The 17,761-nt window shown below is 34.8% G+C and overlaps 2 long non-coding RNA genes across 2 annotated transcripts; both read right to left on the reverse strand.

Annotated features, from left to right (window-relative positions):
• Positions 1–6,381: 6,381 nt before the first annotated feature.
• On the reverse strand, positions 6,382–8,150 carry LOC149797384 (uncharacterized). The gene is made up of 2 exons (XR_016421516.1): positions 7,984–8,150; positions 6,382–6,572 (listed from the first exon to the last, which is right to left on the reverse strand). It is a non-coding gene; the product is annotated as an uncharacterized LOC149797384 (long non-coding RNA).
• A 7,542-nt stretch (positions 8,151–15,692) lies between these two features.
• LOC149797385 (uncharacterized) lies at positions 15,693–17,695 on the reverse strand. Its single transcript, XR_016421517.1, has 2 exons — positions 16,718–17,695; positions 15,693–16,109 (listed from the first exon to the last, which is right to left on the reverse strand). It is a non-coding gene; the product is annotated as an uncharacterized LOC149797385 (long non-coding RNA).
• Between the last annotated feature and the right edge of the window lie 66 nt (positions 17,696–17,761).

Below are 17,761 nucleotides of genomic sequence, written 5' to 3' on the forward strand. Positions count from 1 at the left end.
GGAATGTCAGCAGCTGCAAGCAAGTATCTGGCCCTGTTGTTGCCCATTGGTGTATCTTGTAGTCCAGCTTGAAACATCATATTTACAGCAGCAGGATTTGGCCCAGGTTTATTTGTTTTTATCTCCTCATACAACGTATACTCGTGTGACTTAAAGCTGCATTTTGTATACATCATAGTATGCTTCCAAGCAAGTCTCCATTTTATTTCATTAGCAATTTGGAACTCTGGTCTGCCACATATGTTGACTTGATTCCCATGGCGATGAATGATATCATTCCACATTTCAACATTTTTTTTCATACAGATCATACGTGTCCCATCGTGCTTATTCAAATTTGTCTCTTTCAGGTTCAGGTTTGCTTTGGGTGATGGTCATAGAATTTTTGCAGACCCAGGGGTGTCATTACAGTTAGGTGCCTGAACTGAATTGAGACTCCCATTTGTCGGCTTTGTCATTGCTATGAGAGAGAACATGTCTGCATTCGTCTGGTTACTGGAACAGATGCAGCACTGGAACTTGGTAGAGTATCATCAGTCAGATATGTGACTCCTTTGTTATGTGGAATATATCCATGTTTAAAACAAGTTGTTTTCCTCTTCTTGTATCCTTTCATGGTTTCAGTTACAATAACTTCATGTAAAATACAAAAATTATCCTCTCTCTCTCACTTATATAACTAGGAGAAGGGATGCTAGCTTGGTTTCAGAGAACTTCACCAACTCTTCAATACTACTGGAAGCCTAACATATGAAGACTCCTCCCCTTCATGGGTGGAAATAATGTCATGTACTTGGTTAGACCTAGGTTGCGTATTTAGATGCTACCAGATTTCAGGTGTTACCTTTCATTGACAAGCTCTGGTTTAATTGCTTCACATCTGATAAGGAAAACCATTGATGTTTATGAGAAAGGAATGGAGAGACTTTGATATAGAACAAAATTTGTCAACTTCATCTTTGAAATTTTCATTAAAATTGAAGTTAAATTTAAATTTTCCTCTAAAAATATGTATCATTTTTTAAAATTGAATTTTCTAAGAAAGTTAAACAGTCAAGTTTATTTTCTAGTAATTTCCAGATTGGTGTTAGAAACAGAAACTAATTACAGTTTATTTGAAGTGTTTATCTTGATTAGCAAAATCACAATTAAACTTTAAGTTTTGTGCATCTTTGAAATTCGGCCATTTGGAATTGGCTTGTGCTTGTGTTACAGTGGTGTCAGCCAAAAGCCTGTATCTGTCCTATTCATGGATGAAATTCCTTAAAACGTTGCAGCAGTATTTAAGAGACATTGATTTGAACAAGGGTGGAAGTTTTGTCCATGGAGGTGAAATTGTCTAACCCTGTCAGGAATCGGGTCACAATTAATACTTCCAGTTCAGTACTAACGAATATAGTTCTAGTCTATTTTTAGAACATTTTTCCCTCTCTCAGTTTGGTGGTGATAGAAGAGATTTATTTATGCTTTTTTGGTAGGGATTTAAAGGTTATTGTTTATTCTTGAGAATATGAGCTCAGGGTGTTGTTGTCTGTGTGTATTTCGGCGACAGTGCACAGTGAGTAATAAGGCCTTGGTGATGATCCGGAAGTGAAATCTGTGTTCTGTTTACATGTTGCTCTGTTGACAGTCCAGCATCTCAAAAAAGAACAGGTCAACCTTTGACGAGAACTTCAAGGTGAAGTCATCTTTGAATGTATTTTATTAGATTAACATATGATTTGTATTGATTGTCACACAGTGGAAAGGTCAGTACTGAGAAACAAATGTAGAGAACATATAGTAAAATTAATTGTGTTCTATGTCCAGTTGCAGCTCATCACTCGACTCGTCTTATATGACCGCAGTACATACTACTTTTAAGACCCCTTTTAAACTGTTTAATCAGGCCTTTCCACGTATGAAATAGGTTCAGCCTATTTTCTATATTGATCCTGAAGTCCATTTCGCCCTTAATCTGTTTAAAGTCCTTTCCATTGGACCAATAATTTTTTTTATTAGTATGGATAAGCACCAACACTTGATAACCCACGTCAAAAATTTCCTACTTTGTATTCCGCGGTTGTAATACCTCGTGTACTTATAACCTGACTTCGCGAGCTCCTCGTGTGTCATCCGACACGTGTTCTCTAATCTTTCTCGAAAGTCGACCACATATTGGTAGGAAGTCTTAAATTCCTCGTCTGAGACCTCACATGACTATAGTTCGCGCCGAATCTGCATAAGATCACGATTTGTACTACCGTATAAGGGAGCGCTCTACAGATGTTATGAAAATATGAGAGAGTGATTAGTTAAAGATGAAGTTGTTTACATTGCAACATGCACTATGGAAAGAATGTTGGTATACTCCTATGCTACTTTCATATACTGTGGCCGAAATTTCATTGGATAGTGTACTTATGGAAATTGTAAATGATCTAAGCACACAGCTAATTAAAATGACTAGTCACTTGTGCACAATGTCTGAATTAGTCTAAAGTGAAATTAGTTTGCAAGACTAGACAACACCAGCTCCTGAAAGTGCAATAAATGAATTATATATACAATCTATTTAAAATCGGCTCATTTTTAAAATTTGACTCTCAAGTCCAGGAAGTGAAAATGACCAATCGAAGCTAGCAGTTTTCTGAGAGTTGCACATTTTGAAGTAAGGCCAAGATGTATACTTTATAACACATGTTACACTCATCAATCATACCACAAAATAAGGGAATTCAAGGTTCTTTGAACGATACCTAAGATATACAAGGACTTTTTTAAATAGCCAGTATAACAGTGAATAAACCCGGGGGAAATCATTTTCGTTAAAATTTTAACCTTTATGCAAACTACGAAACTGGTGAGAGCCACCTAAACGATTCGAAAGGCGAAAATCCAAACTTTCGTGCGGAACCTCCCGATACGCGAATAAAATAGTTTGAAGAATATCTGTCCCAATCGCGCGATCTCTCCGCACACAAACGACGTAAGTTTTTTTAATGTTCTTTTAAATTTTTTTATCAATCCATTACACATTGGGTGACATGGTGTTGTACGTAACTGCTAACTTGACAACAATCTACTAGTTTCTGCCTTACGGTCCGTTGTAAATTCAGCCTCACAATCCGTTCGGTTTCGAATGATGGTAAAGCTTTGGTTTCAGGGTATCTACTAGGGTTGGGACGTATCGGTTTTCCGATCAGCAAATGGGGATATAGTTTTCGCAGTATCAACGGTCACCCGTTTAAATGGGGTGTCTATTAATGGCATTTGAACAAATATTATTCTAGTTGTCCTTTCATTAGAGACGGTCTTCGGACACACGTCGTACGATCGACAGAATTGTGCTACGTCGTTATCGAAGCTATGACAGTAACATTCGGGTAACACCCCATCGATAATTTTTCTTTCATACCTAAGTGGCATGGAATGCTGAACTCGTACGCTACTCTGAGTACATGCGTCCTGAATTTCATAAGGACAACAAGCTAGAAGAACTTCCTACCATCCTACTTGGTGAATTCCCTATACATTAATCCTTCCCTGAGCAAGAATTTAGAGGATCTCCGATCAATTTATCATGGTAACGGATATGATTTTCTCCACGGTCGCGCTCACGGACAAGTCTTGCTCTTGCTCGCGCAACAATTCATCCCACGAGTTATCAGCCACGATTTCTGAAACCTTCAACTTACGCAAAGGCTGTTTCCATTTCGCGCATGAGTCCTAGTTTCCACCGCTTGTATAATGAGACACCAAAATATATGACAGGGTTGGGAGTCAAGAGCCTTCGACTGGATTGTCCATACAAAAACACTTCGATGGTTCCGGTCAGGAATTCTATCCTCGCGACGGGTACGCGATTAATTCTTTGGTATAACGATATACACGGGGATTTCCAACCAGGTATTTTGTCATCATTAACGAGGCTCCGCTTTACCACGAGTCTCTTACACCCGGTGTCGCGTAACACCGTAATTTCCTGTCAGTTGTCGGTACCGCTAGCTGTCAGTTCTCTCGCCTCCAGTAAATGACAAGTGTAAATCGATTGAATAGCATCACCATCGTCTGCGCACGCACCATGTTATTGGAATTCTCATGAGGAAACCATAGCGATTTCGCCTTCTGACCACCCCTGACTTCAATATCAACAGAGACGCTAGATGCAAAACAAAAATAATTGAACCAAAAGCAATAAAACCAGTATTCAAATTGTAACAAATTATGAAACCAATAATAAGAAATCAAATGCTTCGTGAAATGCACAAATACAACATTTACTAAAACTGAGTCTCTCACACAAAAGCAGTATAGCTATGGCTGTCATAGGTTATTTAGAAATTATGCTAAACTAATACTATTGAAATTATGATAACCTAATACTATGGAAATTATGGTAACCTAGTACTATTGAAATTATGCTAACATAATACTATTGAAATTATACTAACCTACTACTACTGAAATTATACTAACCTAATACTATTGAAATTGTTCTAACCTAATACTAATGAAATTATACCAATCAAGATATGATAATAAATATCAAATTATACGTGAACCAAACTGAAGTTTTTAAGTCAAATATTATATATAATAATGATGATAAATTAATTCAACACCTAAACACCAATATTAAAGGCTCAATAGTGCAGAGTGTCTATAATTTTGTGAATGTTACAGATCATGTAACTAATGAAATGTGTCGACTAATAAGCTTAAATAATTCACAAAAACCTAGAGTTTGTGAAGTTTCAATTAGGTATTTGATAAATAAACGATATAAAATGAATTTTTGTGGGGGCCAGCTTTAATTGAAATTTGTAGGTCACGAACTGTTACGGAAGCCTCACGTGACCACAAAAACGTATACGTCATCTTCGTCCAGTGGACGGGTTATGAGTCACGTGGTTGTAATTTAAATATCTGGTATAAACAAACATGGCGGACACACGAGAGAGTCAAAACGTAAAGGACGCCCGCGCTTGTCGCTTTCCGAGAAGAAACGTCGAAAAACTGTCAGTTCATACTATGGAAGAGTGGGATCTGGACAGAGACGTGTCATTCCTTCTTGCTGTGTCTGGCGGATATGTGACAAATATCCATATGCTTTTGGACAATACACTGGTTTCATCCCCTCCAGGCTTGCCTGAACTTTGTTAAAACACTTCTTACAGGTACAAATTTATATATAAATGAATACATTTGACTTCATTCTTTGTTTTGTTGTAACTGCACATAATATCCCATCAAACAATAATGCTTCCATTCAGGTATTTTTAAACACCAGCCTATTCTGCATATAAACAATGTGGGTAAGGTCATATATAATCAATATAAAAGTTTTCAGCACTTGCAGATACATTATACATTGTTTTCAACTACTGATATTTACATTACTGTATATAAAGTGTAATCTACCTTAGCAGACACATCCATATATCAGGCACCTTTCATATATTACATAGCTAAAATCGAGAGATCTTCACCTTCACCAAACCTTGAGTTGGTGGTGGTTTTTTGAGGTACCAGGTTTCTGCTAATTCTCCTAGGATCATCTTCCTTAAGTTCTCTTCTCCTCCTCATACCTCAAGTCGACAGATGAGGGCTTTCTGAATAAGCTCCCTGATGTGGGGATATGTTTTCTTTTCTTTGCATGCCTGTTCGCGCTCATCAAGTCAACTTCATCGTCAAGTACAAGACCATCCCGTCTGTACATCCTGGCCAAGGCAAGTACAGCCTCATCAAGGATTAGAACTTGAAAATCCTGAAATATTATTCCAATTTGTAATATGCTATTTTGAAAATGTAAAAAAATAATAGGAACATGCACTTATTCAAAGTTTATTCATCTGTTATCAGAAAATTCCAATGTAAAATAAATATGGATAAAAAACTGCAGAGTTTTCATTTTGATATGAGCTTAGTGTTCCATCGCAACCAGAACTGATATTCAGTGTTTGGGGAGCATTTCTAGAAGTCAGAGACACCTGCATTGGGATCAAATAGGAATGGCTGATTGCAGATGAAGATATAATCTTATCTTTCTATCATCATCAGCTTAGATTTGTTTAGCATAGTGAGGTACCCACATTGAAACCATGTAATGAATAGAATCTACTTGAGTATCAATTGTAAAAAATATAACTCCATATCATTTGCTTATGTATGCATCTGTTTTTGTTTTTGGATGGCTGACAATTTTAACATTTATTCACAGTGATTGCAAAGAAATAATGCAAGCAAGTCTCATTTTGTAAGTAGTCTCGCTAAAATTCATGAAACATTCTACGTTAAATAAACTCTTAAGCAAGAATAATGCATTAAGCAACAAAAGTTTATATATTCATTACCGGCAAAAGTGATATACAGTGCTGTCTCTCACAATACATCTTTTCCAGGTCTGTGGGCATCTAACTACATTTTCCACACACACACCAATATGGCAATCCTGTGTCGGGGAATGGGTGATAACCACCACACTGCCTTGATCCTGGCTCCAAAACATTAAAGACCAGGCTTGGGTGGAACTGCAACATCTGTATGAAAAGTTCCCTCAGCCGGTCTGGCTCCACATTTGTTATAATCTCCTGGAATCGGTTTCAAATATTAAGCATACTAAATCCCCATTTGTATGTGGTACAACAAGCTTGAAAGCTAAAATCGCGATACCATGAAAATTTCAACATTTACAACAATCATGCATTTAAATAAGGTATCAATCTATGGAAATCCACCTTGGAAACAGAAGTGACTGCAAATGTTGTATTGTAAGAGTAACTACCAAAGTTTTATTTATGTTATACATGGATGCAGTTTTGATTTTATCAGTACAAAGTGCAAGTTAGATATTCGTATTCAGTTGTTACACATGTCATGTATAGTGAAAGAGGTTTTCTGTAATGTAGCCCACATACCGTCAAGTTATTCACACCTTTTGTGATATATATTTTGTACATAAAAATAACATGCTCAAGAAATACACAAAAGTTATTGAAAGAATCTAAACAGTTTTAAAACTGTCATTACATCAAGAAAATGTGTTATTTAAGAAATAATTTACAGCATTCACCCAAAACTGAATGCAAATCAGACAGGGCAATTAAAATTTGTACCCAAAAGGTTATATCAAATATGAAATAAAAAGTCTATTTCTTGCAAGCCTTCATGTCATTCTAAAATCTGGGCAAATAAAACATTCTTGCATTCTTAAGTTTTTATGTCTATAATGATAGTGCATACATAATATTATCTTGATATATTTTGGCATGCATCATATTTAAAACAGAAGAATTAAAGCGTAGTCATTATTTTACAAGGCTTAAATAGATATATGAATTTTCACAGGTCTAAAAGTTTTCTTTTAGAATACTGCAACATAGTCAGGTCTAATCGCTGAAGATCACATAGACTTTTTGTCATTATTTTGAATTTTTTAAAAATAAAAATTATAAATGTCTTACTTAAATTGGAAAAGGGGCATGTTGACCTTGACAATATCAAATATTTGTTGTGTATTCCACTAGTAAAGATCATTTCTACCTATATATGAAATGATTTCAGCTGGTTTATATTTTGATCATCACAGGAATTTAAAATTGTACCACAAGCATTTATTTACTTCACTCTATGTTATTTTGCTACGAATGGTTACTTGAACTCCTAAACAAATAGCCCTATATCAGGAAGTGACTACCATAGGCGAAATAGATGACATGTATTATATAAGGCAGCCTATAAATGAGGTGGCCTCTGTATTTTCAATGGTATCTGTGCATGGTTTTCCTTATCAAATGATATTGGGGTTGGGTGGTGAGTAGCAACAAAATGTAAAGCAGTTTAAACATACATTGTTTGGTAAAATAATCCTTAAATTGAAGTATGCATTTTCTAAGTTGTGCAAAACACTTCTCACTTGTATATATTAGAGTCTTTGCCAAGTACCAAACATTTTTCAATATGTATCAATACTTGTTTTGCAAGGTGTAAATAAACAATTACCCTCATTCTTGTCTGCCTTGTCTGAACTATGTGTAGAGCTTGTTTAGCTGTGTTTTCAGGCTGCACTGCATGTCTTCTCCCTCTTCCCCCTCTGGTTCTTGCTCCACGCCTCATCCTTCCTTTCCCTCTTAAAGGTCACTCCGGACTTGAGCTTGAAAGTGAGCTGATTTCAGTCTAGGTAATAACAAAATTTCTACTTTTGAGTTTATCATTTGGTGGGTATGTTCTGTATTACATATTATAATTACTACCTTAGTCCAGTTGTCTCTATAATGAATATTGATATGTAAAATTATTTCATAATTATACAACTAATATATTGATACTAATATATTGATACTTACTTATCAAACTTATAGGAATATAGTGCTATTTCATAATCAGAAATTAATACATGAGAGTTTGTGATTTGATGGGTGTTTTCTGTGCTGGATCAGGTCATGGGGGGGGGGTCCAAAATTCCTAGATGGGCAACAAAGCTATATTTACTCAGGGTGCATAATACCCTATAAACATGCGCAAGGATAAAACCAGTCTATCACCTAGGGGTACAAGTCTGAGAGTCAAAAATCTCCTTGGTGTCAAAACTGGGTTTATCAAAGAAAGAACTTTGGAATCAAAACGTGGGATCAAATTAAAAATTTAAGGGTCTCTGAAGCGCTAATGAAGGTAAAGGGAAACACTGAAAACGGTCGTCAAACTTCAAGTGACAAAGTGACTGTACGTTTGTGCGTGTGTAATTTTTTATGATCTGTCCCGGATTTCATACTCCAGTCGCAAATTTTAATAAAACTTATTTATAACCTTATTTATGTATAGTACTATCTTGGAGAAGCATACCACGAATTCGTTTCTTTGTTTGAAACGCCAGAAAGATGAGTGTTAGGGTCCACTGGTAAAAATCTGGTTAGAATTTATAAATTGAATAATGAAATTACTAACTTTTTAGCATTTTTAAATTTCCTAGATGCTTTTCGTTTATAAAATATGGGGGAGAGGGTGAGGTAAGTGAGTGAGTGCTAAATCGAGTATTTTGCAATACTGTACAAATCACGTCGATTTAAATCATTCTCGTAACACAAAAAACTATTTAAATGGAATCATAAGAGTAGTTTTAAATAAATTACAACGTTTCCTCTCAAAACTAAAAGTAGAAAGGAAATGATAAGGAGAAAAGAACGAGATCTAAAGAAGATCGTACTCACTGTTGTTGACATTTTGAGGCTTCTGATAGCGTGGTTGTGTTTTACGTCATCAACATCAGTGTACAGAATTTTGCATATAATTATGCAAATTTCGGTCACCGGAATGATGTGTTTTATTCGTTTGGGATCTGCCGATCACCGCCGAGCGCGATTTCAATATGGAGACGATATATTCGTTACGCGACGTACGAAGATTTCAGAGAGCTCGTATTTGATAAAAAGAACATCTACGTACCTGATATTACCCTAGAATTGCCTTTTAAATAGTATTTAATCAGTTGATATACATAAATTTCCGAACATTTTTGTAAGCAAATTCACCCTCAGCTGTATTATTGTGCCTTTAAAGGCACAATAGTGCAGAGTGTCTATAATTTTGTGAATGTTACAGATCATGTAACTAATGAAATGTGTCGACTTATAAGCTTAAATAATTCACAAAAACCTAGAGTTTGTGAAGTTTCAATTAGGTATTTGATAAATAAACAATAGAAAATGAGTTTTAGTGGGGGCCCGCTTTAATTGAAACTTGTAGGTCACGAAGTGTTACGGAAGCCTCACGTGACCACAAAAACGTATACGTCATCTTCGTCCAGTGGGCGGGTTATGAGTCACGTGGTTGTAATTTAAATATATGCTATATACAAACATGGCGGACACACGAGAGAGTCAAAAACGTGAAGGACGCCCGCGCTTGTCGCTTTCCGAGAAGAAACGTCGAAAAACTGTCAGAGAAACCGAATGGGACTTATCAAGGATTCGTCTTGGGGACCAGTTTGTTCGATGGAGAGCATTGATGGAAGAGGTAGGACTGGCATCAGACATTGAAATGGCAAAGTTCTTGTTGGACAGGTAGGCTAATACCTGTGTTATATTGTGATACATAATTAGTTTCCCCAGAATCAAGTTCCCGTGATGTCTATGTATAAGTGTTCTCCATTTTTCAATATCTTTTTACTGCTGTATGGTTGAAAGCGCACTGTTTTATTAGTACAATGCTTGCACAAGGACTTGATTTGCTTTGTAATATTCCCAAAATAGATGTGATTAATATACGTTTGTATTAGCTTCTTCAAATTCAGTAATCTATTGCAGTGAACATAATTAAATAACTGTCATCGTGTTATGTTTCATTGTCTGAATGTTATATCCTTGTTCATATATGTTATATTCTCATAATGAATAGTTCGTTACACCTAGAAATTAAATTATTGTATTCACTTTTATTACTTAGGATACGGTGTAAAGTTGTAATTATTTTTTAGGTTAATAACTAAGTCCTTAAAAAATGACAGTAAATTTTATACATATTAAAAGGTTGCAGGTTTAATACCACCCCACCCCCAGTGAGAGTGTGTCAGCTGCCTTGGTGTCTCCTTGGGAAGAGCTTGGATTTCCTCAGAAGCATCGAGCCAATAAAGCGTTGACAGTGCTATAAAAATACCAAAAGAAAACCCTTGACAAGAAACTGAAAGCAAAAAAGAAAAAAATAATACCTGGCCCTTAACAAATATACTTGAAAGTGAGCAAGTCATCAGCTGAATATTACTTAAGCTGGACATCACAGACTATACATTTTTATTTCAGAGGCCAATAATTTTTCCATCTAAAATTTTGGAAGGAATTAGTCTGTCACAGTCATATTAAATAATTTGTGTGTTTTGAGAGAGAGAGAGAGAGAGAGAGATATTCATATTTCACCAGTGAAATTTAACTTTAAATGTATTTTCTAAGTATGTTTTATCGTATACTTTGATTTCACAGAGTTCATTTTAAAATGATAAGAAATTTCTAACTGGCATCTATGGGTGAGTACTCCACTTTAAAAGTGCCTTTCCTGGGTACCATGTATGTTTTAATGGAACAGCACTGACATAATTTTGATGTATAAATCTCACTAAGTAGCATTTCATAAATTGCATTGCTAAATTATATTTATACTCTATGGACAGAAACCCAATGTTGACTACAGTCATCGGTAAGATCCATAACCTATGGAGAATAAAAACCAGTTGGGCAAATCACAGAATCAAAATAACCAACTGTAACTGGATGTTGGTATTGCGGTAGATGAACATCATCAGGCTACCAAACATTTTAAGTTAGTTATCACAGAATGGATCATAATTGGATCAGTCAACACAGTGAGCCACTGAACCCCAATTTTTGAAGATCTGTTTGAAATCCATACAATTTCAAATTAAATCATATTTGGTCTTTTAAATAACGTTGGAAAGATGACTTTTAATTTTATCTTTTCTTCAGCTATTCTTTTCCATTTATTTTCTTAAGGTGATGGGCGCAATGACTCTCCAGGCTATTCAGCCCAGTATTGTTCCTACACAGCTAATTGAGGATATCAGCAAACAAATATTGACTATTCACACACTGGACAAAAACTGAATGAGAGAGGAATAAAAATCAAGGAGGTGGTGACAGACACTCATGTTGGAATCGAATCAGTTATGAGTGAGTTATTTTGTTTTGTTTGCAAATATCACCATACTTTTCAGTCCACATTATAGCATAAGTTATACATCCATACACTTACATAAACTTCTCATTGTATTGACTTGTGAATTATTTTTTATTATATTCTTTTATGTGCATTCGTAAACAATTGCAAAATTTGTTTGCGATGATTATATTACTGGATTTTAGTTTTTTCCTCCTTAGGCACTGCATTTTCTTATTGTGTTCATTTTATTAATTTCAGAAATGTCCTATCCCACCATCAAAGACTCTCATGATATATGGCATGATGCAAATGCCTTGGAAAAAAAAAAATGAAGGTAAGAATCCTGTCTACTCCACCTATTACTCAGCAGTCTAGGACATTGGTATTTTCCCATGTACCTGATGTGTCACAGATGTTTCTTTATTTTAGTAACATATTTTATCTTATTGACAACTTAGATTGTTCTAGAAATAAATTTGTGCCCCTCACCCTAGATTTGTTTTTGTGCCCTATTCATTTGATCTTGTTTACTTGAGAATTTATCCATTCTTGCATATTTCAGTCTTATTGTTGTGCTCAGTACTTGATTTGGGTTGATTTATCTATTCATTAGATATATCAAAGTATTCATCTATAATATTCTTGCACTTGAACATTAACTTGGAAGTATTGTGAATTCAGATAAGGACGCCCTGGATTATATTATTTGAATTATACTCTAGTCAGATAAAATCCTAGATTATATTATTGTAATTCATCAAGACTGTTGGCACATCTCCATATCACAGGCGACTAAAAACACATCAATACATTCAGAGGTGAATTTATTTTAACACCACTGGAATTTAATTAGAATTTTATTCATTAGGACTAGTGATGGAACTTATTGGACATTTTGTGATTTAATTCACAATACTGTTAAGTTCTTTTTTAATGTTCATTTTGTATTAAAGAGAATTAAATGATTTTTTGAATTGTACAAAACTAGTTGGTTTTCATTCGTTCATGTTATACAACTTTTGGTATTGGAAAACTTTCTGTTTTGATGATTGCTCTTCTTGCACTATTAACTTTATGTTATCTACCTTCTTTTCAAGGTTGCCACACAAAAGGAAAATGCGGCTTTATTACAGTGGTCCAACGACATCATGAATCATGGTTTTCATGCAAGACTGCTAGCAGCTATGAACAATTTTTGGTGAGATTTCTGTCCTTGTATTTTTGAACAGGTATTTGTAAACGTTTGCAACTGTATATTTATTTATGAAATCAAAGTTACAGTGCATAATCCTTATCTTCTGATTTATTTTAGTATATATTTTATCCATGTATATACATCACCAAATCGTGTAGGTATGGTCTATTGAAAGTAATTTACTTGAAATGTCAGACTAATTATAAGTTACTGCATTTGTATGGGAAAATATGAACAAGTTTTTCGGATGGACACTGCACGACCATGGGAGTGCAGTATATCCATCCGACAAACAAGTTCATATTTTCCCATATAAATGCAGTAACCTTTTTATTATATGCTCATTTTCTTATTCTACATAAGGCTTGATTATATAAACAAAAATACACTACAAGAAACAAAGTAACTGAATGTATGCCGTATTCCAAACTAAAAACCTAACAGCAGATTCATCATTACACAACAACATTATTAATGTGCACATAACTCCGCCCAGATAAATTTCAACTGAGTCGCGTCCTAGACATAACTTTCGAAAGACAGTTTATGCCTTGTCACTTGCATGTTATTTGTGGAACCCATCAATTTTATGAAATCTGGCATATAAAACAAACAATTGTATCAAAAGTTAACTCGGAATGTGGCAAAGCAGCTGCTATGTGGTAGTCCATGAAACATCAGCTTTAGTTCATTCAGAAACAAATTTAATCAGCCAAAACGTAAACTGCCTACTAAACGAGTGTACATGATATGTTTGCAAAGCAAAAGTGCTGGCGTCTGCGCCCATTGTTTGTTTACAATAGAAAGTAGTTCCTTTCTGAGATCAATATGAAGTTGCGCACGAGTTCAGTATTGTAAAGTATTGAACGATTCTGACAATGCAAAGTCAACGGAGAAAAATGAGCATATAATAATGTAGAATATTGAAGGAACATTCATAAGAGCAAAACTGCAATCCTGCTACATGAACCATTAGCCAAATCTAGAACATAGCTTTCCCTTAATTAGATAAATCCAGCTGTATTATAATCTCTCAATTTTGGGTCACCATGACAAAAGAGACAAGTTTTAGGTGATTTAAATATTGATTGTGTCATTCTTTCAGAGTATCTGGAGGAGCGTCCTTCATCTTATCACCAATAAACATGAGTGGATCCTCTCACATGGCCAAGGCATTAATAAATGTCTACATGAACCTTTGTCAGAGAATGAAAAGATGACAAAACGTTGATCCCATGAAGGATGACAAAGTCCGGAAAACCTTGGCACAGGTACTCTTGGACCAAAGGTTCCTAAATAGAGTGGACTTTTATTTGAATTTCAGGATTGCAACAATTATATGTTAAGACTGCTTTAAATGTTATTATTCTCAACTTTAGACTAATTTACTATATATATTTACCATCTGAATATCTAAATACGTTAGTATTCATACGATGTGTGTACAAGATACATATACAGTGACTGTCATTCTCAAGTCATTTGCAAGTTCAGGTATAATACATGCACATCAGGTATAAACAATTCCATGACACTCTGTATAAACACTGCAGTAAAGATTTTATATATGCAAAATTTACCAACATTAATTAGTACTTAATAATTGTTAGCAGATTGCAAGTGACACATTACAAGATACATTTTTTTGATAATTGCAGAATCATTGCTGAGCTCGAAGTTTTTCATTAGCATACCCTGATGTACTGTGCCAAGAGATTTTCATACACCCCTCCTGTGTACAGGATTCGGAATGAGCTAGCTGCTTTGGATCACAATATCATTAGTGGCAGGGATGTAATGAGAAACAAAGAAGGGGAGATAGTGTAAGTTTGTTTAGATACAGGTTATTAGAAATAATTTTACATATTGATTGTACATTATGATCCCAGCTTGGACATCAATGCATTGGAATATTATTTACATTTGCAAGTCATAAAAACTTTGCATTAGGTACAGTCATTTTGTACAACTGGCACACATTGTTTTACATTTCTGGTAAGGAATCTTAATATTTTCATGTGTGCAGATCTTGTAATTAGTGTTGTTATCATTCTAGTGGATATTAATTTTGATTTGAGCAATACAAGTCTAATAATTAAATCCAATGATATATATAGCACTTTCCCAGAGGACTGACCCACTTTATTAAGGATATATATGGGATTCATGGAATTTCCTCAGGAGGTTTGTGGACAATGCTGTCATCATGATGATTACTAATTAATACCTGCTCATGAAAATATGTTGCCTTCTGAAGAAATGGTTAAAAATGCAACCTGTCTCAAGTAGCACTTTGGAGATAGAACAAATAAGAACAAAAACAATCCCTCGACAACTCCTCCTTAAGAATTGGTCATGAGGTTCAAATATTGTGTGAAAACTCAATATAGGTTAACATATGGGGATGATTGTCACACAGGTTAAGATAATAAAATTTTCTTTAAAACAGGTATCATCGCTGTTACAACCAAAAAAAGTGGCAGATGGTTCGTCTACCCTTGCAAAGAAAAGAAAACATATCCCCACATCAGGGAGCTTATTCAGAAAGCCCTCATCTGTCGACTTGAGGACAAGCAGGGTATGAGGAGGAGAAAAGAACTTAAGGAAGATGATCCCAGGAGAATTAGCAGAAACCTGGCACCTCAAGAACCACCACCAACTCAAGTTTTGGTGAAGGAGAAGATCTCTCGATTCTAGCTATGTAATATATGAAAGGTGCCTGATATATAGATGTGTCTGCTAAGGCAGATTACACTTTATATACAGTAATGTAAATATCAGTAGTTGAAAACAATGTATAAAGTATCTGCAAGTGCTGAAAACTTTTATCTTCTTTCTATATTACCTTACCCACATTGTTTATAGGCAGAATATGCTGGTGTTTAAAAATACCTGAATGGAAGCATTATTGTTTGATGGGATATTATGTGCAGTTACAACAAAACAAAGAATGAAGTCAAATGTATTCATTTATATATAAATTTGTGCCTGTAAGAAGTATTTTAACAAAGTTCAGGCAAGCCTGGAGGGGATGAAACCAGTGTATTGTCCAAAAGCATATGGATATTTGTCACATATCCGCCAGACACAGCAAGAAGGAATGACACGTCTCTGTCCAGATCCCAGTCTTCCATAGTATGAACTGCCTATAGACAGCATGCCTGTTCACGTTCATCAAGTCAACTTCATCGTCAAGTACAAGACCATCCCGTCTGTACATCCTGGCCAAGGCAAGTACAGCCTCATCAAGGATTAGAACTTGAAAATCCTGAAATATTATTCAAATTTGTAATATGCTATTTTGAAAATGTAAAAAAAAAATATATTTAAAAAAAAAAATAGGAACATGCATTTATTCAAAGTTTATTCATCTTTTATCAGAAAATTCCAATGTAAAATAAATATGGATAAAAAACTGCAGAGTTTTCATTTTGATATGAGCTTAGTGTTCCATTGCAACCAGAACTGATATTCAGTGTTTGGGGAGCATTTCTAGAAGTCAGAGGCACCTGCAATGGGATCAAATAGGAATGGCTGATTGCAGATGAAGATATAATCTTATCTTTCTATCATCATCAGCTTAGATTTGTTTAGCATAGTGATGTACCCACATTGAAACCAGGTTATGAATAGAATCTACTTGAGTATCAATTGTAAAAATATAACTCCATATCACTTGCTTATGTATGCATCTGTTTTTGTTTTTGGATGGCTGACAATTTTAAAATTTATTCACAGTGATTGCAAAGAAATAATGCAAGCAAGTCTCATTTTGTAAGAAGTCTCGCTAAAATTCATGAAACATTCTACGTTAAATAAACTCTTAAGCATATCAAGAATAATGCATTAAGCAACAAAAGTTTATATATTCATTACCGGCAAAAGTGATATACAGTGCTGTCTCTCACAACACATCTTTTCCAGGTCTGTGGGCATCTAACTACATTTTCCACACACACACCAATATGGCAATACTGTGTCGGGGGATCGGTGATAACCACCACACTGCCTTGATCCTGGCTCCAAAACATTAAAGACCAGGCTTGGGTGGAACTGCAACATCTGTATGAAAAGTTCCCTCAGCCGGTCTGGCTCCACATTTGTTATGATCTCCTGGAATCGGTTTCAAATATTAAGCATACTAAATCCCCATTTGTATGTGGTACAACAAGCTTGAAAGCTAAAATCGCGATACCATGAAAATTTCAACATTTACAACAATCATGCATTTAAATAAGATATCAATCTATACAAGTCCACCTTGGAAATAGAAGTGACTGCAAATGTTGTATTGTAAGAGTAACTACCAAAGTTTTATTTATGTTATACATGGATGCAGTTTTGATTTTATCAGTACAAAGTGCAAGTTAGATATTCGTATTCAGTTGTTACACATATCATGCATAGTGAAAGAGGTTTTCTGTAATGTAGCCCACATACCTGTCAAGTTATTCACACCTTTTGTGATATATATTTTGTACATAAAAATAACATGCTCAAGAAATACATAAAAGTTATTGAAAGAATCTAAACAGTTTTAAAACTGTCATTACATCAAGAACATGTGTTATTTAAGAAATCATTTACAGTATTCACCCAAAACTGAATGCAAATCAGACAGGGCAATTAAAATTTGTACCCAAAAGGTTATATCAAATATGAAATAAACAGTCTGTTTCTTGCAAGCCTTCATGTCATTCTAAAATCTGGGCAAATAAAACATTCTTGCATTCTTAAGTTTTTATGTCTATAATGATAGTGCATACATAATATTATCTTGATATATTTTGGCATGCATCATATTTGAAAAAGAAGAATTAAAGCGTAGTCATTATTTTACAAGGCTTAAATAGATATATGAATTTTCACAGGTCTAAAAAATTTTTTTTAGAAAACTGCAACATAGTCAGGTCTAATTGC

The sequence above is a fragment of the Sinohyriopsis cumingii genome, chromosome 6, assembly GCF_028554795.1.
Source record: "Sinohyriopsis cumingii isolate HCF-2022 chromosome 6, ASM2855479v2, whole genome shotgun sequence".
In the NCBI taxonomy this organism is placed as follows: domain Eukaryota; kingdom Metazoa; phylum Mollusca; class Bivalvia; order Unionida; family Unionidae; genus Sinohyriopsis; species Sinohyriopsis cumingii.